General features: G+C 48.7%; 1 protein-coding gene across 1 annotated transcript in view; it reads right to left on the bottom strand.

Annotated features, from left to right (window-relative positions):
* Positions 1-809: 809 nt before the first annotated feature.
* LOC144827208 (uncharacterized) overlaps positions 810-20,614 on the bottom strand; it is a 576,624-nt gene continuing 556,819 nt past the window's right edge. The window contains exon 4 of the transcript XR_013610078.1: positions 810-941. The gene's annotated coding sequence lies outside the window, so the exon portion shown is untranslated. The remainder of the gene's footprint in view (positions 942-20,614) is intronic.

Here is a 20,614-nt window from a genome sequence, read left to right as displayed (position 1 = left end):
GGGGTCAGATAACCGTAACGCTTTCGTATGTTTTACAGGGCCGGGGGTGAAGACACAATTCCCATGCAAGGTGCTCGTTACACTCAGTCTGGGGAGAGGGCAGTGCTCGTGCAGAGGGAGGGGGGAAGTAAGGGCGGTGCTCCTCACTCATGGGGCTGTTTCCTCCGCCCGACCCAACCCGCTACCCGGCCACGTACCTCTCGGAGCCACGCTCCTCCCGTGGGACCGTGGCTGGGCGATGCGTTTTGTTGTTGGCCTCCTGGCTTGCCGCTCTCTCCGCGCTCGAAGTCTCTCCTCTCGTCCTCTCCTACACTCGTCTTCACCAGGGAAACGCCTTCCTCCGGGCTCCGGACACTTCCTGCTTTTTGCTTGCCGTCCTCGTCGGTGGGCGGAGTCTCGTCCTCCAGATACCATTCCTTAAAGGGGCCGCTGCCTTGGACATCGTCGGTCCCGTCGTCCTCGGGCTCAGCCGTCCAGGTGCATTGTGGTAGCTGTGGGGACAATGGGCACAGTGAGAGAGGGGTGGCGGACCACCAGTCCTTAGGTCCAACCATGTCCGGTCCGCCCGCCCCGTCACAGGGTCTAAAGCAACAAAGGTGATTAAATGTAAAAGGGACTAAAAAACTTGGGAAAATTCAGAAAAAGAGAAACATATATGTTGGAAGGTGTCATCATTGCAGAAACTCAGCTAAGAGTCTTCTAGAGATAGGTAAATAAGTGTTAGCCTAAGCCACACTCAGTAAAAAGACTAAGGGGAAACATAGAGGTCTGTACCTCTGAAAGTTCCAAGGAACAGCAGCCAACATCCACTTGCGAGAACGCTAATTAATACCACACAAATCTTCTGAGCAACACCCTTTGTTCACGCCATCAGGGGCTCCATTGTCCTGTCCATTCTCACGCTGTGAGCTGCAACATTTGTGGATTCTCCCAGGCCAGTCCTGTGAACGATATGGACCTTGGGTACCTGCAAATCCTTGATACATTACTGAATAGAGACTGTCAGTTAATGCTCTGGCTCTCAATGTCCTTTGTCAAGGTTCTCACCTCAGGCTCTCCATCGTTAGAACAGTGTTACATCTCTTCTCAAACTAACAACTCATGTGAAGGAAAAACATGCAAGCAGATATGAAAACACTGTATTTTAGGCAGAAAAAAATACAAGCCTACTTATAACAAGCTAAAACGTATAATTCAATGGCACACATTAATATGTGTCATTTGTGCGCATATAAATACAAATACATGAAAATGACAGCACATAAATTCAACTTAGATTCATGTTGCAGTTTAGGTAAATGTGATGTAACTTTGAACACAAATATAAATGTAACTGAGAACTACATTATAAATTCAATGTGAAACCATTAGTGCACAAGTTTACTTAAATCTTTCTAGTTTCTGAAGTACATACATTATAATAGTGTGAGGATGGTTTTATCCAGTCTCCAAAAACTACATTTCATTCAATAAGGTTAAGGCACACAGTTTATATGAATCTCTAGTTCTACAGTGAATGCGCTTCAGTACTGAGTTCAAATGCAACATTTTACATTAATAACGTTCAGAAACACAAAGGAGCAGATTTACAAGCCCCTTGCGCCTCATTTACGCCGCCGTTGCGTCACTTTTGAGATGCAGCAACGGAGCAAATCGTGTGCCATGGTGCGGGTACTTAAAACGTGACGCATCTGGGAGACGCATCACGTTGTAAAGCCCTGAGCACATGTAGGCATTCCTGCGCAGAGGGGGTGTTCCGGCGCAGAAACGCCTCCTAAAAGTGGCTGAGTGAAATCTACAAGATCTACACTTTTAGGCCCATGCCGTGTCAAAATGCTGTGCCTGCTCGAAACAGGCGTAAGGATTGTCGCAGCATTAACAAGATAGGCCCCCAGAGCATTGCTGGAGCTGCGTCGCGCTCGCGACGCAACTCCTGCAATGCGCCGCCTTTACGGCACACATGCGTCATGCATCTGTGCCGTTTTTGCCCCATGATGTGCAGCATTGTAAATGTGGTGCATCCATGCTGGCGGAGCCGTGGCGCACAACAACTGGCGCATCCCTGCTGATATGCAGAGATGCGCCAGTTATTGTAAATCTGCCCCAAAGAATGTAGTGGTAAGTGCATGCATATATTGTGTTTTTGTGACATGTGAGGGTGGAACCAAAATTATATTGTTCCAACATGATTGGCTTTGCTATGATGATTTAGGATAAACTTGGTATCCGACTGATCAATGTAGTCTAACTGCCACTGTACTGGATTGAAGCTTACCCATATAGCTTATTCATTGTTTAACGTTTTCTTGAAAAAGTTCTGCACACCTGGGCACAGGAGAGATAGGATCAGAGGCAGAATCTTAAGCTGTATCTACTGAAGGGATAGGTCTATACTCCAGGATTGAAGAGAATAATATTCTTCTACAGAAACATAAGGAAAGGAGGTAGACTGCTCTACAACGAAACAAGCACATGTTTGTAACTAAAATCCAACTTTTGAGATCATGTCACTAACCTTCTGTGTTGGATCCAGTGGGAGAGATGCACACTTCTATCTCTCACCATCTCCACCAGTGACCACATACACAGTGATACGTGGGCCAGCAGTAGAAGCAATCAAGGGGAATGTGATAAGAGAGAAAATAGAGAGACTGGACTCGACCACTCTGACTCAGCGCTTCTGCTGTGGGATGATGACTGCAGAACATAATGGGTGTCTCAACGTTATGAGAGATTGTTACTAAAGTGCCATGAAAGACCTGCATCCAAGTGTAACTGTGAATGGAAATACCTTAGCTAAATCTCTGCATAACCAACTCCCTGTTATCTGATGTGTAACTTGTAATCCCAGAAACTAAACATACAAGTGATGAGTATCTTAATTATGTGTTCACCAACACTTCTCTCAATGCATTCTGTTTGGAAGATGAGTATTAGTTTCTATTTGACGGTTGGTCGTTGAAGGCACTTAATCATTAATATGCTGTAATTCCGAGCTCAACAATATGATCTTACTTTAACTCTACCACCTTATGTATTGACATGTGTACATACCCCATGAGAGACATGGTCCTTACTCAAGACATTATAACCTTAAGGTAAATGTCACAACCCTACAGTCTTTTAGAAAAGATCATTTTAAATGCCTCAAAGTTCAGTTTGTTTCCAAAAACACAACTTGACTTTTAAAAAACTATTTGTATTACCAACGTCCTTCAGAGCACCACAACTGTAAGCATGAGAGTGCATGTGCCTCAGTCCAGTTACTGACCTTGTGAACCTTGTCTTTGAGCAATGCCCGGTATGCTAGCACTGTATCACTGCTATTGGATTCCTCATATTCAAACGATATCAAAGAACCAAAGGCCAATGGGCCTGCATTTGAGAAAGTGTCTCTTTTTTCCTGGTCATGCCCATTGTTTTGTGACTGATGCTCTTGATTTTGGAACATTTCACACAGGGGCACAGCTCACCATCCCTACAGCGTATGTCTTCTGACCCAGAAAACATGATAACATTTGCTACTCTCCAATTTGCATATTAAACTTTTCAGTAAGGCCATAGTATTTGTTATGTTGATTTTTTGAACATTCTTATCACCTGGTAGGGTATCCAGTTGCTGAGAAGGTGAGTAGGACAAGTCTAAACCCAGCAGTGTCTTCAATATACCACAAGGTTAGTTGAAGATCCAGGTGTTTAGATTCTTGTGGAATCCGAGAAGAAAAGAGGGGGTACTCATGTGATGGGGTAGGTCGTTCCAGGTCTTGGCAGCGATGTATGAAAATGAATGACTTTTGGTTCCGCTTCTGTGGATACACAGGGTGTGTGAAAGTGAGAATGACACAGAGCAGAGTGGTCTGGTGGGTTGGTAGAAGTGTTTGTGGATTGTTGAAGTTAGCAGGTCCTACGTTGTGAAGAGCCTCGAATGTGTGGGTGAGAAGCTTGAACTGACTGCTTTTATTGATGGGGAGCCAGTGAAGCTCCCTGAGGTGAGGTGAGATGTGAGAGTTGCAAGGGAGGTTTAAGATGAGTCTGGCAGCAGCATTCTGAATGTTCTGGAGTCTGCATGAGGTGGGTTAAGATTCCGGCATAGAGTGTGTTGCCAGAGTCTATTCTGCTCGTGATGAGGGCTTGTTTGACGGTGCATCTGGTGGTAGGGAGGCCACTTGAAGATCTTATGCAGCAATCATACGATGAGGAAACATGAGGAAGTGACGGTATTGATCTGTGATGCCACTGTTAGTTTGTTATCCAGGAGGAGTCCTAAGTTTCTGGCATGGTACGATGGGATAGGCATGGGTCCTAGTTCCGTGACCACCAGGACGGATCACAGGGTGAGCTCTTGTTCCCAAATATCAGTAGTTCCTTCTTGTCGGTATTGAGCTTTAGGCAGTTCTCTTTCATTCAGTTCGCTAAGATGGCCATGCAGTTCAATCAATCAAATAATGTTTTACTTGACAATTTGTGTCATAAAAGCGTTTACAGATAAAAAGTTAAAACAGATCTAAAAAGTTAAAAAACTTGAATAAAAACACTGCGCAAAATAGCAAAATAGGCATCAGAATATCCTGGCATGATACCAATACATTGGTTCATAATGAAACTAACATATAAATATTAGTTTGAGATGTCCTTAATTAATCTCAGAAAAGCGTATAAGGGCTTATTGAACCCCACACATAACTTGAGTTCGAATACTCGATCATAAATGGAAGCGAGTGACAGTTTCATTTTTCAGCTGTAATATGTTGCGAACGGATATACCACATCTACCTTAAAAATGTTGCCATAGCGTACCTAGGTGATGGGTCTGTACAGAGAATTTGAAGAGCTGTGCTGCATAATCTAGTGCCCATATTCCTGCACATTTGCACCAACTAGACCTTACGCGGACAAGAATAGGCAGGGCAGACAAACAGCACATGTGCTAAGGTTTCTACCTGATTGGCACATATTATACATTTGTTGGTATGTGTGGTGGACCATTTAGCTGTGAAACTCTTTAGTGGTAAAGTTCATGTTCTAAATTGGAAATGCAATTTGCGATCGAGAGGCTTTGTGATAACGTCACAATATGGCTCGAGGTTTGGGTGTGGTTTAGTCTGTAAATGGAGCCACTCTTCATGTGCAATCACCTCCCAGTACTGATGTTTGAGTGTGTCTTTCGACGGGAACTGGGAGATAGAGGGACTATCCCACAGATGTATGAGGCCCAGTTTGTTAAAGAGGACCTTTAAATTTCGCAGCCAGCTAATTTTGTGGAATTGGTCCATATCAATAATGTCCCTTAAGCCCTCAGCATACACAGCCAATTCCGGTGTGGTCCATATCCTGCATCAATATAGGATGGGTCATAAACTGGCATGGTCCACCATAGCATTCCTACCCAGATCGATCCTTAGGGGGACTGTAGGTGTGCTTTGTGGTAGACTAGTTATTGCACACAGAAACTTGTTCTTAGCAACAGTTAGCTGTGTCATATCCTCTATACCCCATAGCTCGGCACTTTGCTGTTATAAATTTGAAGTACTGGACTGAGTGGTTTTGTCAGGGAGGTTGTGAATTCCTTTCGTAGGGCATCCGCAAACTGTTAATGTTTTAGTGCCATGGCATCGATGTGCAGTTTCCATCTCATATCCTTCTGCAGTTTGATGCCCAGATAAACAAACACATCAAGCTGCTCAAGGGGAAGCCCATCCATTGTTATTTTGCCCTTGAAGGATCTGTGTTGATTGAAAGCGATGAACTTGGTCTTTTAAGCGATAATGTTTAAGCCTCGTAAGAGACAGAATTCTTCATACCGTTGCAAAACAAGTTGCAGACCACTTGGGGTTTTAGAGATGATTAGAGTGTCATCTGCTAACATTAAAATCGAGATCTTTCTGCCAGCTGAAATGGGAGCATCAGTTTGAATAGCAGCAAGAAAGTTTGCCACTCCATTTATAAAGAGGGAAAACAGTGTTGGAGCTAACACACATCCCTGGCGAACGCCCTTAAGTACCGGAAAGGGATCTGTCTTGTTTCCCTGCACTCCCCAACGGACCTGTGCAAAAAAAGGGAGAGTAAGACCTGTGGCATCCCCAATACTTTCAATACCTCCCATAATTTGGGCCCAGAGACCGGGTCAAAGGCTGCTTTCAAATCAACAAAGGCAGCATACATGTCAGCCAATGTGTTCTAACAAAGCAAAAGACCAGGTCAATTGTAATTATATGGGCTCGAAATCCTGCCTGGAGGTGGCCAATGATGAAAGTTCATCCATACATACATAAATTTGGGCCAACACGAGCAGAGCTACCACCTTTTGTATGGAATCTATAAGGCTTATTGGCCTGTAGTTGGCGGGCATGGACTTGTCTCCTTTTTTATATATTCTGATTATTTCAGAACACCACCAGGTGTCTGGAATAGGAGCGCCATGAGCAATAGCGTTTGCTAGTAAAAGAATATATTGCATCCATTTGATCTGTCCTGCAAAAAAATTTCAGCGGGAACACAATCCTGCCCTGGTGCTCAACCTCCTGTCAGTGCATTGAGAGCAGTTCTAACGTCTGCCTCATCAAATACCTTATCCATGGTGTAGGGAAGTGTTAATATTGATCCATGAACGTCTGCATCATCACTGGCATATTGGGAGAAAAAGTGACTAACCCACTCACTAGGATCAACATGGTTTTCCGGGGGTGGTGCCACTCCTCCCCTGCCCTATTTTATCAAGTACAAGAACTATTGTGATTGTTTTTTGTTTTTTTTTATTACTTTTTTTATTTTAACAGTAAACAAGAGTAGGCGTTACAAAATCAGGTGTCATACTATAAAATGCAGAACAGGGACAAGCGGGGGAAATATACAGGTAAATAATCAATGCAATGGGGACATGGGACATATTCTCGAATACGCATAATAGAAAAAGAAGAACACACAATTATCAAACGATCAAGTACAATCCCATCCGCAAGACCCCGTCTTCAATGATATAGGATAATCAGAGCCAGTGTAGACACCCAAACAAAGAGAGGATCAGTGAAGGATAGACAGCCCACATCTCGTAAAAGGGAAAAAGAAAAGAAAAAAGGGGCCATAGAACAAAACAAAGGCAAGGGAGTTTCTCCAATAGTCACTAGGGGTCTCATTAAAACATAAAAGAACATCAGTATTTGTATTAGGGGGCAGCAGGACAGAGCAGGGGACGCTGGCGATAATCACGGGCTCGCTGGCTAACAATTGGGCATCAACAAAGCTCATTGAATTCGGGTCTTGCACGGGGTCCTCGATCTCAGGCGTACAGCGAGCCGCTGATACCACAGCCGGCTGAGAGTTCAATGAAGAGTCGTCATCCAGTCCGAGGATACCGTCCACTTGCACAATCAGTGTCCGGAACACAGCGACAGTTTGCGAATGGAGCGCCCCAATGGCGGCCATGACGGCCTGCAGCGATAGCGCGCCTTCCGTCCGCCCCATCTCCTCTCACCAGGCGATAGAGCAGGACTTGAACCCCGGAGGCCGGCTACTCCGGGGTAACAGGCCACGCGAATACAATGTCAGCAATGGGCGCTACGCTTCTTACAAAATCGACACCTTCGCCGTTAGCGTGGGCCCGAGCCCGTCCACCCCGGGAAGGTAGCAGGGTCTCTGGGCACCGGACCCCGAACGTGGCAGCCGGTGTAGCACGCTGGTGTGTCCTCGGTGTAGACAGCGCAAAGTATCGTCATCCAAAAATCAACAATTTACGGCACACTTCGGGAGACCGGGCTCAATCCAGGTCCCGCGGCCGATGTTGATCAACTACAACCCGGGCAGGTCAGAAATCGAGGCCCCGGCTTCCGCACGCTGTTAGGCCGAGAATGGAGACACGGCGTATCTTCGTCATCCGATAAGATAGAAAACTCAGGATTGCACCTTTAGAAGCAGAAAAACTTCACGAACACGGGAATCCGGTGCGAGTTCAGGATTAATGGCAGGATATTCGAGCTGCTGGCGGAGGTCGCGGGAGCCGGGAGCTTACGCGGCCATCTTGATTGCTAGCGTAGCTCCTCCCCTCCTGTTTTGTTTTTTTGAAAATCTTTTTATTGAAAGGTTAAGTTCAAAACAGTCATGACATGTTAGTGTTTTGTAAATTACTCTTTTCGTACACACATATAATCGTCATGTCATTTAGGATGGAACCATTTTAATTTTATGGCATTTATAAACGTTCCCAACATAACACCTCCCTCCCTTGCCCTCCCTCCCTCGGCACGTACATATTATTATTATTATTATGGAATTTTATAAAGCGCTTGGTTACGCGCTCCGGCGTGTCCCCGCGCTGAGAGTGAGCATGTGAGATAGGTAAGGAGGTTAGAGCAGTGCTAGGCGGAAAAGGTAGGTTTTGAGGGCTCTGCGAAATTTGGCCTCAGAGGGTTCGAGGCGTAATTCAGCGGGGAGCAGGTTCCAATTCTTGGCTGCGAGGAGCCTGAACGATCTGCCCCACATACGAGCTTTACGGATTTTGGGGACAACAGCCAGACCAGTGCCAAAGGATCTAAGCATCCGCTCTGGTTTAGAAGGGGTGATGAGGCTGTTTAGGGGAGCTGGTGCTCTACCTCCAAAGATGCGATGACACATGCATAAAGCTTTGAAGGTAATCCTTTCACGGATCGGAAGCCAGTGAAGGGACTTTAGAGCGGCTTTAGAGGGCGTTCTCCTAGGAAGCCTCAGCACCAGCCGGGCAGTGGCGTTTTGCAGTACTTGGAGACGATTGAGACTTCTAGCCATGATACCCAGGTATAAGAGATTGGCATAGTCGAGTCTCGATGTAACCAAGGCATGCACAAGAGTCTGTCTGGCACCAACAGGGAGTAGGTCAAGGACCTTACGTAAGCTCTTGAGTATCCCGAAGCACATTCCCACCACCCGATTTACCTGGGGAGCAAAAGACAACTCGGAGTCGAATAGTACCCCGAGATTTTTGGCCTGTTGACACGGCGCTGGAGTAGAGCCCAGACAGTCAGGCCCCATCACATTGTGATCACTCATGGTTCCTAGCCCCCTCTACATATGCACATTACTTATTGTGGACCTGCTGTAACCTTACAAGGACTATACATAATACCTTCCATGTATTGTATTTATCTTGTGCACCCAGAGGTGTTTATAACGTTCGTGTCCTGGTTGGGCCAAGTCCAGTAAAGGCCACTTTATTCCATATGAATACTATCACACCTGTTGTCCCAGGTCTATAGCATGGTCATACTCTACATCTTCACCTGCCTCAAATGACCCCAGCAACGTGTTCCAATCCAGTGATATGGGGGTTTTCCTAAGTCCCCTGCGCTCCTCGCGCTGCAATGTCGTGCTTTCAGCCTTACCCCAGCGTATCACCTCCGCCCTCCATATCTCAGGATCTGGTGGCCTAGGCGATTTCCACTTCATGGCTATGGTGCGTTTCGCGAGGATCAGGGCTAGATCAGTGAAGCGTGTGCCTACGCTCTTTTTTCGTTCTGTAGGGCCCAGTCCTAGTATGGTGTACTCCAGTGTGGTGTATGGTTTGGTGGGGACTAGTCTGGCCAAGTCCTCTTGTACCGTGGTCCAGAAGTACCCCAATTTTGGGCACGTCCATAACATGTGTACTAGACGTGCATCCTCCACACCGCATCGGGGACATGCATCAGTCGTGTTGGGGAACATTGTGTGTAGGCGGTGGGGTGTCAGGTATGCCCTATGTAGGATCATTAGCTGTATGAATTTGAATTTCGGGTTTCTCGACACTTTCTTAGGGTGTTTGGGAATCCTATCCCACTCCTTGTCTCTGATTGGCCTCCCAATATCATGTTCCCATTTGTCTCGTAAAGGTTGCAATGAGGTAGCCCTGCCCTCTCGTATACCGTGTGTTATCCATCTAGTCAAGTGGCTTCCTGATCCCATCAGGTACTGCATCGTGAGTAGTGGGTTCGTAGGTGGCTCTACCCCGTCCGATGACCATACCTGAGTGACATAGCGTTTTACCCCTGCGTGTTGTAGGAATAATCTTCCCGACGTGTGGTGTGCATTTCGGAAGTCTTCAAACGCCATAATCCTGCCATCGGCAAACAGATCCCCAATCTGTGTTACACCCGAATCGTGCCACTCCGTAAGTAGTGGATTCGATAGTGTTCTCAATCCTACTGGGAGTCCTAATAGCGGTATCATGGGGGTATAGGAGGACGTGCCAGACATGTATCTCACCTCCCTTTTCCAGTAATCAAACGCTAGTCGGAGCAGGGGGGGTAACGATCTCGGGACTTCTGCTCTCGGAAGTAGCAGGGTATGTACACTTCCCCTGTTCCACTCCGTCTCTGACATGCCAATTTCGTGCAGGTTGCGCCCCACCAGCCAATAAGCCAACCATTGCAGTTGGCAGGCGAAGTTATATGCCCGGAGATCCGGAACTCCCATGCCACCTGCCTCTGTGGGGAGCTGCAATTTATTTAAGCTAATACGTCGCCTCCCAGAGCCCCAAATCAGCTCTGTCAGCAGTGTGTTAAGCGTTTTGAACGTGGATGCAGGGACCAACAGTGGCAAGCTTGTGAAGTAGTATAAAAGGCGGGGCAGAACCACCATCTTAGTAATGGTCACCCTGCCCGCCACCGAAAGTGGCAGCGCGGTCCAAAATTGCACTTGTGACTTCAGCGCCGTTATTGCCCTCCCCAGAGTGCCATCTAATAGATTCCTTGCCTCTCTATATATCTGTATTCCGAGGTAGCGGAAGGTGGTCTCCGCCACTTGGAAAGTGTGTGGTGCAAAGGGCAGATGGGCTTCCGCTCCAGTAGCCGAGAAGAAAAACCCGTACGACTTGGGTTCACTGATAGTGAGTCCCGATAGTGTGCGGAAGTTGTCAAATATGGCAGGGACAGGGTCCAACTCCCCCCCCAGGTCTCCGAAGTATAGGATGATGTCATCTGCATACGCCGACACCACATGGGTCACCCCATCCCTCCGTATGCCCCTGTGTTGCGCAGACCCGCGAAGTTTGCTTAACAACGGCTCCAGTGCCAATATAAATAATAGCTGGGATAATGGGCACCCCTGCCTTGTACCTTTCTCTATGTCCAAGTGCGTAGAGATGCATCTATTCGTGCGGACCCGTGCCGTTGGGCGGGTGTAGAGCAGTCGGACCCAGTTGATATACTCTGGTGGTATTCCAAAGTATTCCAGCGCTGCAAACAAATAGTCCCATTTGATAGAGTCAAACGCCTGTTTTAGATCTAGCGAGATACATCCCTCCGTGTCCAACTGTCCCGGCCCGCCTAGCATGAGTTGGCTGAGTCGTCTTAGGTTCATGGCAGTGCTCCTGCCCGGCACGAAACCGCACTGGTCTGGGTGTATTAGTGTCGGAATATATTGTGCCAGTCTCGTCGCCAGAATTTTACTCAATATTTTGTAGTCTGTGTTCAATAACGACAGAGGTCTATAGTTTGCCATGTGCAAGCCGTCCCTGCCCGGCTTCAGTAGTGACACTATTAGGGCCTGGAGTGTGGATTGTGGAAGGCCCCGTGTCCGCAGCGCCTCTCGGTATACCTCAAGTAGCCGCGGCGCCAGGAGGTCTATGAAGGTGCCATAGAATTCCACGGGAAGGCCGTCCATGCCTGGGGCCTTTTTCCGCGGAAGTGCTTTTATGGCTTGGCGTATTTCCGCTACTGTAATTGGGCGTGCTAGCTCTTTGCGTTGGCAGTCCTCAAGTCGTGGCAGTTCTAATCCCTCCATGAACTCCCCAAGTGCCTCATTAGGGAGTGGATTGTGTGGGCCATATAGTATTTCATAGTAATCCCTAAAGGCTGTGTTAACACCCAACTGTGTCGTTGCCAACGACCCCCCCTGGTCAATGACCTCCATCACAGGTAGTTGTACTGGTTCATCCCGTACCAGTCGGGCCAGCAAGGATCCCGCCCTATTTGTGTGTGCATGTTGCCGGCATGTGTATTCCCTGTAGTCCAGTATGCGCAATTCCTCGAGCAGCTCTGCGTGTTGGATGTGTGTCTCTTGTAGTGGTGTAAATGGTACAATCGTGCCAGCAGCCTCGCTGTCGAGCATGGCCAAGCGCCCCTCTACATCCCGGAGTCTTTCCATCACATTGTGTCTCATACCCACCCGCGTGCTCATCGCCTCTCCCCTAATCGACACTTTGAAAGCGTCCCATTCTATTTGGCGGGAGCTCGCAGACTTATCATTCACATCAAAGTAATTGGTTATTGCATCCGCAATTGCTGCGCGAAAGGTCGCGTCCTCCAGGAGGCCTGGCGAGAGACGCCATGTTGGTATGGGTGTTGGAATCCTACCCCATTGGAAGGTGACTTCTACTGGGTTGTGGTCTGAGAAAGTCTTGCCCATGTGCTCCGCTATTGTTACCGCCCCCAGGAGTGCTTTAGTGCAAAAAACTTGGTCGATTCTGGTATGTAACTTGTGGGGTGGTGAGTAGAAGGTGTACTCCCTGTTCAGTAAATGTTTACCTCGCCAAGCTTCCACTAGGTTCCACCCCTTTGCCCACTGCGCCAGCGCTTCTGCCTGTCTTCGATTCTCGGTTGCCTGTAGGGGCAGGTGGGACCTGTCTAACAGTATATCCAGGACTGCATTAAAGTCCCCACCAATAAGCCACTGATATTCTGCCCAGTCAGCTAGCACTCTATTGATGTTGACTAAAAAGGCTGATTGGCCCGAGTTTGGCGCATACACACTGCCAAGCACAACAGGGGAGCCATCTAGTAACCCTCGGATAAATACATATCTGCCTTCTGTGTCCGACCTCAGTTCCACTAGCTTAAAGGGGACTGAATTCCTCAGCCACACAGCCGCCCCTCTCGAGAACGCAGAATAAGAGGTAGCGAACAATTGCCCCTTCCATTTTTTGAGCAACTTCCCACTCTCTGCATTCGTCAAATGGGTCTCCTGAAGGCAAGCAATTTTAACATTCCTTTGGTTGAATTGAGCTAATATTCTGTGCCTCTTGTGGACAGACCCCATACCACGAACGTTCCAGGTGCACAGTTTGTAGTCATTAAGGGTCCCCATTCCAGTCTGCAGCAGGCAGAGTCAGTGAGCATTGCACCATGAAGTGTGTGTACATAATCTGTTGTAAATCCTGTGCCAAAACAATATACAACCCCACAACTACAAGGTCCCCGAGTAAAACCCTTCGGGGTCCAAACATTGCGGCCCAACGTGGGCATATGTAATACCAAAACATGTCTACGTGTTGGGGAGCGGGGACCACTTACACCAGTCTAGAGTCTGTTGATATCACTCCGTTGTGCCCTTGGCAGGTGTGTTCCCCACCCCCGATCGCCCTCACACATAGCTTATTCTTTACCACTCGGATTCTTCTATTGTTGCAATCAGAGTTCATTTGCTTCTTGTGTCGTGATCTTAGGGAACAGCTGTAGGCTATCCGCCGAGCCCGACACCTCCGTATGCGTGGCAGAGCGGCTATCTGTGGCTGTTCGGTCTCGTGCGTCATGTTCTGCCACGGCGGCCTCCGTCAGGTGACCAACCTCCGTCGTCCTCCTAGATCTGGCCGGTAGTGCCCCTCCAGTCGCCGTAGGTTCTTTCGCACGGTCCACAGTCTCGTCAGTCCGGCTATGCTCCTCTCGGTGAGAAGGTCCCTCTCCCTGGTCTTCTTCAAAGGGGTCCTGTGTATTTGGAGGTGTCAGGGTTATCTCCATCCACTCCGTTTCTTCCTCAGGTGTGTCGAAGAAATAAGACTTGTTTTCATACAGTATTTTAAGACGAGCCAGAAACAGTAGAGCGTATTTCAGGCTTCTGTCCCGTAGCTTGCGTTTCACCCCTAGGAATGATGATCTGGCTCTCTGTACGGCCGGGGTGAAGTCCGGGTACACTGAGATGGTTTCGTCTTCATAACGTAGTGGGGCTTTTTCTCTCGCCACTCTTAACACGGAGTCCCTATCTTTGTAATGCAATAGGCGCGCAATCAGTGGGCGCGGCGGTGCCCCCGGTCTAGGTGGTCTCGCTGGCATCCGGTGCGCCCTTTCCACACTGTACATCGGGGTGAGGTCCGGGGGGCCCACAACCTTTTTCAGCCAGTCCTCTACAAATTGTGTGGGGTTTCTCCCTTCACTTTGTTCCGGAATACCCAGAATTTGCATGTTGTTGCGGTGGGCCCGCCCCTCCGCATCGTCCATTTTGTCCCATAGCATTTTGATCTGTTTCTCCATGTTTTCAATTTTCGTGGAGTGGTCCGTTTGCTGTGGGATGAGGTCGTCCAGCGCAATCTTGTGCTCAGTGACCTTTTCCGCCAGTTTGTTATGGTCTGCCCTGAGGAGCGACAAGCCCGTCGCCATACTGTCCATACGTGTCTCCAGCGCCTCCCTGGACGCCTTTATTTCGGCCAATATAAGGTCTAGCTTTGCGTCCTGTGAGGTCTTGCCTGTTGGTGGTATCATCTCCACGTTGGAGGAGGCCAGCAGATCCTCCGATCCTGTAGATTGAACATCAGTGTTGGCGCCGTGGTCTTGTACCTTAGCCCTGTTCCTGCCCATGGCCCTCGTCTGCAGGGTGGCAGTCGCGGTGTCCCTCCTCCGTCACCGGGGTCAGGGTATGCGCAGATTTCCTGCAGGTGTGTGGTATTTAGCGAGCGCAGTCATTGTACAGGCGTTGGCGCCTATGTATGGGTAGATGGTCTGTAGTGCGTCAGTGCCGCGTCCGCCTCCAGCAGCAGGTCACACCCGTGCCCCCGATGAACAGACCGCCAGGGCGCCGTCGGTGTCCAGTAGGAGAGTGGTGGCCTCCAGGTACTCTGAGGGTTGTTATGCGCCACACCCAGCGTTACGGCGTATTCGTGAGCCACAGGATCAACTAGCACACTTCCAGTATCACCCCAGGTTATTATCACGTGTGCCCTCCTATGTTGACCTGGGTATCGTATAACCTGCAGGCCCCTCCTCACAGTCTGCACCGGCACAGCGCCACCGACCAGTGTCCCAGGTGCCCTACAACGGTTAACTCCGCTCCTTTCTTGTGTCCCCGTCGTCCTCAGGAGCAGGGGCTGTGCGGTGGCAGTAGCGTAGTGGCCGGTGCGTCCCACAACAATGGCGTCCCTTCGCTCGGCGTTGCAACGTAGCGTGCGCCCTCAGTCCTCCAAACTTCAGCCCCCCAGACCAAGTACCTGTGAAGGTTTGCCGCCGCCCGGGTTCCAGAGCAGCGCTCGGCGGGTCAGGCGTGCATACTCGGTGCTCCGGTGTTCCCGGCGCCGTCTCCGTGGGGCTTTGGATGACTGTGCGGTTGGCCCGCAGGGCTCTCTCCATGCTATCCCGCCCAATTGCCGGTGTCCCGCAAAGGTCTGCACCGCTTCAGTCCCCCTCTGGTTGCGCTGTGCAGTCCAGATGTCTTGCCGCGTGGCAGCGCTCTGTGTGCCCCAGCGGCTGGTCTCTCCGATGTCGGCCCGCCTCTCCACCCTAGTCCGCGGCTTCTCCACAGGATCTAGGCCGCTCCGGAGCAGTTCGCAGTTCGGCACATCAGTGGCCGCCGAGGTCGGAAGACGGCAGTCGGAGGGTCCCACCGCCCTTCAGGATTTATAGCGATTGTTTGGGCGATCGGGGAGCGAGGGAAACCAGGATAATTAGCTAATTTTGTCGGGCAGCGAACGGAGCCGCTCTAAAGCACGTCGGCTATGCTCGGCTCGTGACCACGCCCCCTATTGTGATTGTTTACTGCCACAGGCACGTTTAAGTTCCAACCACCTGTCCTCGTCCCAAATTTTTTGGGCACAAAGGGTAACCTTCTTATAGGTCGTCCTAGCGGATCGCACTCTGGCCACATCACCCGACTTGATTGCCTCACTAAGGGCACCACTGGCACTTCTACAATCGAAGTTGTACCAATGATGCTTGGGTTCTGTGTCTCTCATTCTAGCTTTGCTGGGTCTTAGAAAGTAGGTACGAATATGAGTAAATAGTGAAGAATGCAATTATGTAATGTCATTTAGCTATTAAGGAGGGATATCTCCATTGCTTTTATTCTGTTGACCATCTCACTAGTTATGGAAAGTAGGACTGCCGGGCGTTCTAAAACCGTGGGCCATTTAACTCGTTGCATGTTATTTAAGAGATGGAGGTCACTGGTAGTATGTGTAATATCTGTTTGTGTTTGTGACCTCAAGTCCCTAAATGCAAACCCAGAGCACAGAGAGTTATGGTCACTCTCTACTCTTGACAGCACAACCATGTCCTCAAGGGTATGCCATAGGTTCAGACCAACTAAAAGGTAATTAATACGACTTGACTGGAATCCACTATTGTATTGGGTATACCCCTTGTCTGTCTGAAGTGGCTCTACCATTGGCTGCCCTAGGATCATTTAAATGCAGCCTCGGTCCATCTTTTGATTGGCATAAGCTCCAGTGAAGGAACACCCCACTGCTCATCCTCCCCCTCGCCACTTCATTATCCTCGTTACCGAGGGGTTCAGAGGTTGTATTTAAGTCCCCAGCTATAACTACTGAGGCTTCCCCTGAGAGGGTTTCTAGAAACTCGCCTAAGGGGTGAATGGTGTCTGATTTCCGCCCCCCACTAAGGCCTCTCACGTATACATTGTATATATCAATGGATCCATATTGGCCAGTCTCCAGTCTGATTGCAAGGATGTCATTATTATCTGTTGGTAAGGCCTGGATTTTGAGGCTGATATCCTGTTTAACCCAGGCTGTAAGTCCCCCCATGGCTGACCTCTAGCACCCTGGATTGCTGGACCATTTGAGGTGATGGAGCACACGAGTAGGTTTCATATCTTTGAAATGGTGATGCTAAATTCTCTTTACTGGGAAAGTTGGAATTAACATTACTATTTTATATAGGCCTCTTTTAGAAAGTCTACTGCAAAAAGAACGGACGATAGATGGAATGCCGAACAAATCAAGCATTCACCCCTAGTCAAAGATATGGGTTAAATCCATTGGTTTGTTTTGCCATTCCAGTTTAGACCCAGTCATATGCAAATCAGTCTTAGCTCTGTTCCCCGTGGGAACAGCCCAGCCCCAACTGCCAAGCCAGGTCCTTCCTGGACCAGAAACAAGCATCCTTGGACTGGTTTTAGGGTATCATCCCTCATCATCCAGGCTGGCTTGAATCCGGTGGCATAGCAAGCACTTGACCCAGTCTGGGCATACCCTTCCCACTTAGTGCGGCAAATGAAAAAAGAACAGATGATGGACGGAATGCTGAACAAATCAAACATTTACTCCCAGTCTGAGATCAGGGTTAAATACATTGCTTTTTTGCTCGCCATTCCAATTTAGACCCAGCCATATGCAAATTAGTCTTGACCCTGCTCCTCATGGGAACATTCCAGCGTGAACTACCGAGCCAGATCCTCCCTGGACCAGAAACAAGCATTCCGGGACCGGTTTTATTGTATCACCTCTCATCAGCCAGGCTAGCTTGAAGAACTCTGCCAGGAGTAAAGACTGCTGTGCTACAAGGATTGCCAATCTGCTTGACTGTTTCTCTAGAAGAACTGCTTTTCTGCTTTGCTGTGGTGCTCTGCTGCGGATTGGTTTACCTCCTTTCTTTTGGATAGGTCCTTCCAGGTGTCGCCCCCCCCCTTTCAACTCCAGATTCCATCCTATCAAACAGGGAGTGCTGCAGAGCTCTGCGTTATGTCCAACGCTTTTCAACCTGTAAGTTCAGCCCCTAGCTGCGGTAGCCAAGAGGAGAGGGCTGACTATAGTATCATATGCTGACGATACACAATTAGGAGTCGCCCTCTCCGATGACTGTTTGAATGAAGCTACAAAATTCCAGAGCGGTCTTGCAGACAACACAGGGTGGATTGTGGCCAACTGTCTCCAGCTCAACGCCAGCAAGTCTGAGGTCTTGCTGGTTGGGAAAGATCTTGAGCTATGGAGTGAACAGGGGTGGCTCACCACACTGGGCCTTGCACCCACCCCCAAAGAGGTGGTGAAGAACCTTCAGGTCTGGGTTGATTCGGCCCTTAGTTTCCAAACCCAGACTAAGATGGTGGCGGGGACATGTTTTAGCATCCTGCGTGGGCTTAAACCTCTGCTGTTTTTTTTTACCCTACCATCCGACAGATGATTGTCCTGGCATCCGTGTTGTCGAGACGGGACTGCGCCAGCTCGCTCTACTTAGGGCAGCAAGACAGAGATTCTGAGACTACAGAGAGTCCAACATGTGGCTGCTAGAACTCTTCTAGGCATGCCTAGACGCTGCCCCACCTTCACCGCTTTCCGTCAGCTTCATTGGCTGCCGGTGGCAAAACGGGTGGAGTTCAAGCCCCTCTGCTTTGCGTTCAGGATCTTGAACTCCCCTACACCTGGCATTCTAGCTGGCCTGCTCTCCGCCTATGTTCCTACTTGTCACCTTCGCTCAGCAGGTCAACACCTGGCAGTTGTTCCCCGGGTCGGTAGGGCATGAGCCGGTGGGCGCACCTTTTGCACACTGGCAGCTAAACAGTGGAATGCCCTTCCTGTACACATCCGGAGCATGGATAACAATCTGACATTTCGGAAAGCACTGAAGACTAATCTTTTCCCATCTCTTTAGGTTTTGCAGTCCACTCCCTCGGTCTGTCTCTGTGGCTTTCATGGCACTCTGGATTTTTCTCTCGCTCATCTTGATGGCCTTTATTGCTTTTAGTGCCGGGACGCCCCTTTTCTGGGGCAGCTGTGCGCTCTACAAATCAGCCTAACCGAGCCTGCTGATCTCTGCCCTACTGAGGACACGGACTGGGCCAATCCTATTGAACCCAGAGTGACTCCAAGGACTTTCTGGCTTTCTCCCTAGTCTGATGCCTCAGGGCAATCAAAGACTTCCTTTAAACCTGCAACAGCCCCTGGACTCTGCCATCTGTCAGTCCTGCCCTACCAAGTGGGCCAATCCAGTTCCGGGCCCTTGAAAGTTGACTTCTGCTGTTCAGAACTATTAAAATAGATGCAGTGACCACTTTGCTCAGATCAAAACTCCCAAACAAGTAAGGCCTAAACAAGTAAGGCCTCAGCTTCTTCAGTGCTCAGACCACAGCAAATGACTCATGCTCAATCGCACTCAACTCTGTTCCTGTGGAAGTAACCTCCTACTAATGAAGGCTACTGGTTGGTCTAGGCCCTCGTCCTTTAGCTGTGAGAACACAGCCCCCACACCGTGCTCTGAAGCATCTGTCTGCACAAGGAATTCCCTTGAGAAGTTGGGCGCCTTAAGCACGGGTGCTGTGCCCATGGCTGATTGCAGGGCATCAAAAGCTCCCTGGTAGGCTTCAGTCCAGTTCACCTTCCTAGGCTGCTTCATGGAAGTCAGATCTGTCATGGGTCCAACAATCGTGCCATACCCCTTGACAAATCTCCTGTAATACCCAGTGAGTCCTATGAGGGCTATCACCTCTGTCTGGGTCTTGGGGGGTTCCCAAGCCAGAATGTTATCAATCTTGGGCTGTACGGGCGCCACCTGCTGGTCCCCACCTGGTATCCCAAGTACACCACAGAACCCTACCCGATCTGGCACTTGCTTGCCTTGATTGTGATGCCTGCCCTCTGCAGAGCCTTCAACACTATTTATTTATTTTTTTATTTTTTATTTATTATAGAGTTTTGTATAGCGCGAACAAGACCCGTGGGTATCAGAGCGCTTAACATCGAGGTAGGTTACACATTGACAGTCCAATATCAATTCTAAAAACAAACAGATATAAGGTAAAAGGCGCTATGGCTATATGGGGTGCCTAAATAAATATATTCCAAACACATGTGCAATTAGTAATAAAAGGTGAGAAAGGCCTAGTTCATAACACGGTCCATATCAGTAGATAAGGTGGGCCTTGCGAGACCCCAATTGCATGAGGACAAGGGGTTGAGATTGCTTGGTTAACCCGGACTCGTTGAGTTCTGTTGCTTAGGAATGGATTAAACTATCTCAGCACACTACATCACATTACATCGAGGTAGGTTACACATTGCCAGTCAGATATCAGTTCTAACAACCAACAGATATAAGGTAGAAGAAGCTGTGGCTATAAGGGATGCCTAAATAAATATATTCCAAACACATGTGCAATTAGTAATAAAGGTGAGAAAGGCCTAGCTTATAACACAATCCATATCAATAGATAAGGTGAGGTAGAGGTTATATAGTTTGGCTATGAAAACAGCAATTGGTTCACACAGGACTGTGGTATCGATCAGGATACAGCCGAGGCTTGTGAGTGGAGTCAGTCTCTTGATAATGTTAGTATTCATGAAGAGGGACCACTCTTCAGCTGATGTAGTAGTTCATACCAGCGATCCGTCGGCTTCTCTATGCCAGGTATTTACTCATCATATGGCTTTTCAATTCCCGTTTAAATGCTGCAATATTTTGGATCTTCCTAATGCTTGGAGGGAGTGAGTTCCAAACTCTGGGGGCAGCTCCAGTGAATGCTCGATCATATGTCTTTTTCTTTCGAAAAAAGGCCGGCCTCAAGCGAGCTCCTTGGCGCTTCTCGTTGGTCTGTTTCCTCCCGATAGCTTTATTTTCTTGCTTAGGTATTCTGGCGTGTTATAGTGCACCGCTTTGTGAGTAATACATGCTGTCTTCATTTGAATTCTGGCCTCATAAGGTAGCCAGTTTAGTGCTTTCAGGTGAGGAGATATATGATC

Source organism: Lissotriton helveticus, chromosome 4_1, assembly GCF_964261635.1.
Source record: "Lissotriton helveticus chromosome 4_1, aLisHel1.1, whole genome shotgun sequence".
Lineage (NCBI taxonomy): Eukaryota > Metazoa > Chordata > Amphibia > Caudata > Salamandridae > Lissotriton > Lissotriton helveticus.
This window is presented reverse-complemented; position numbering and strand designations above follow the sequence as displayed.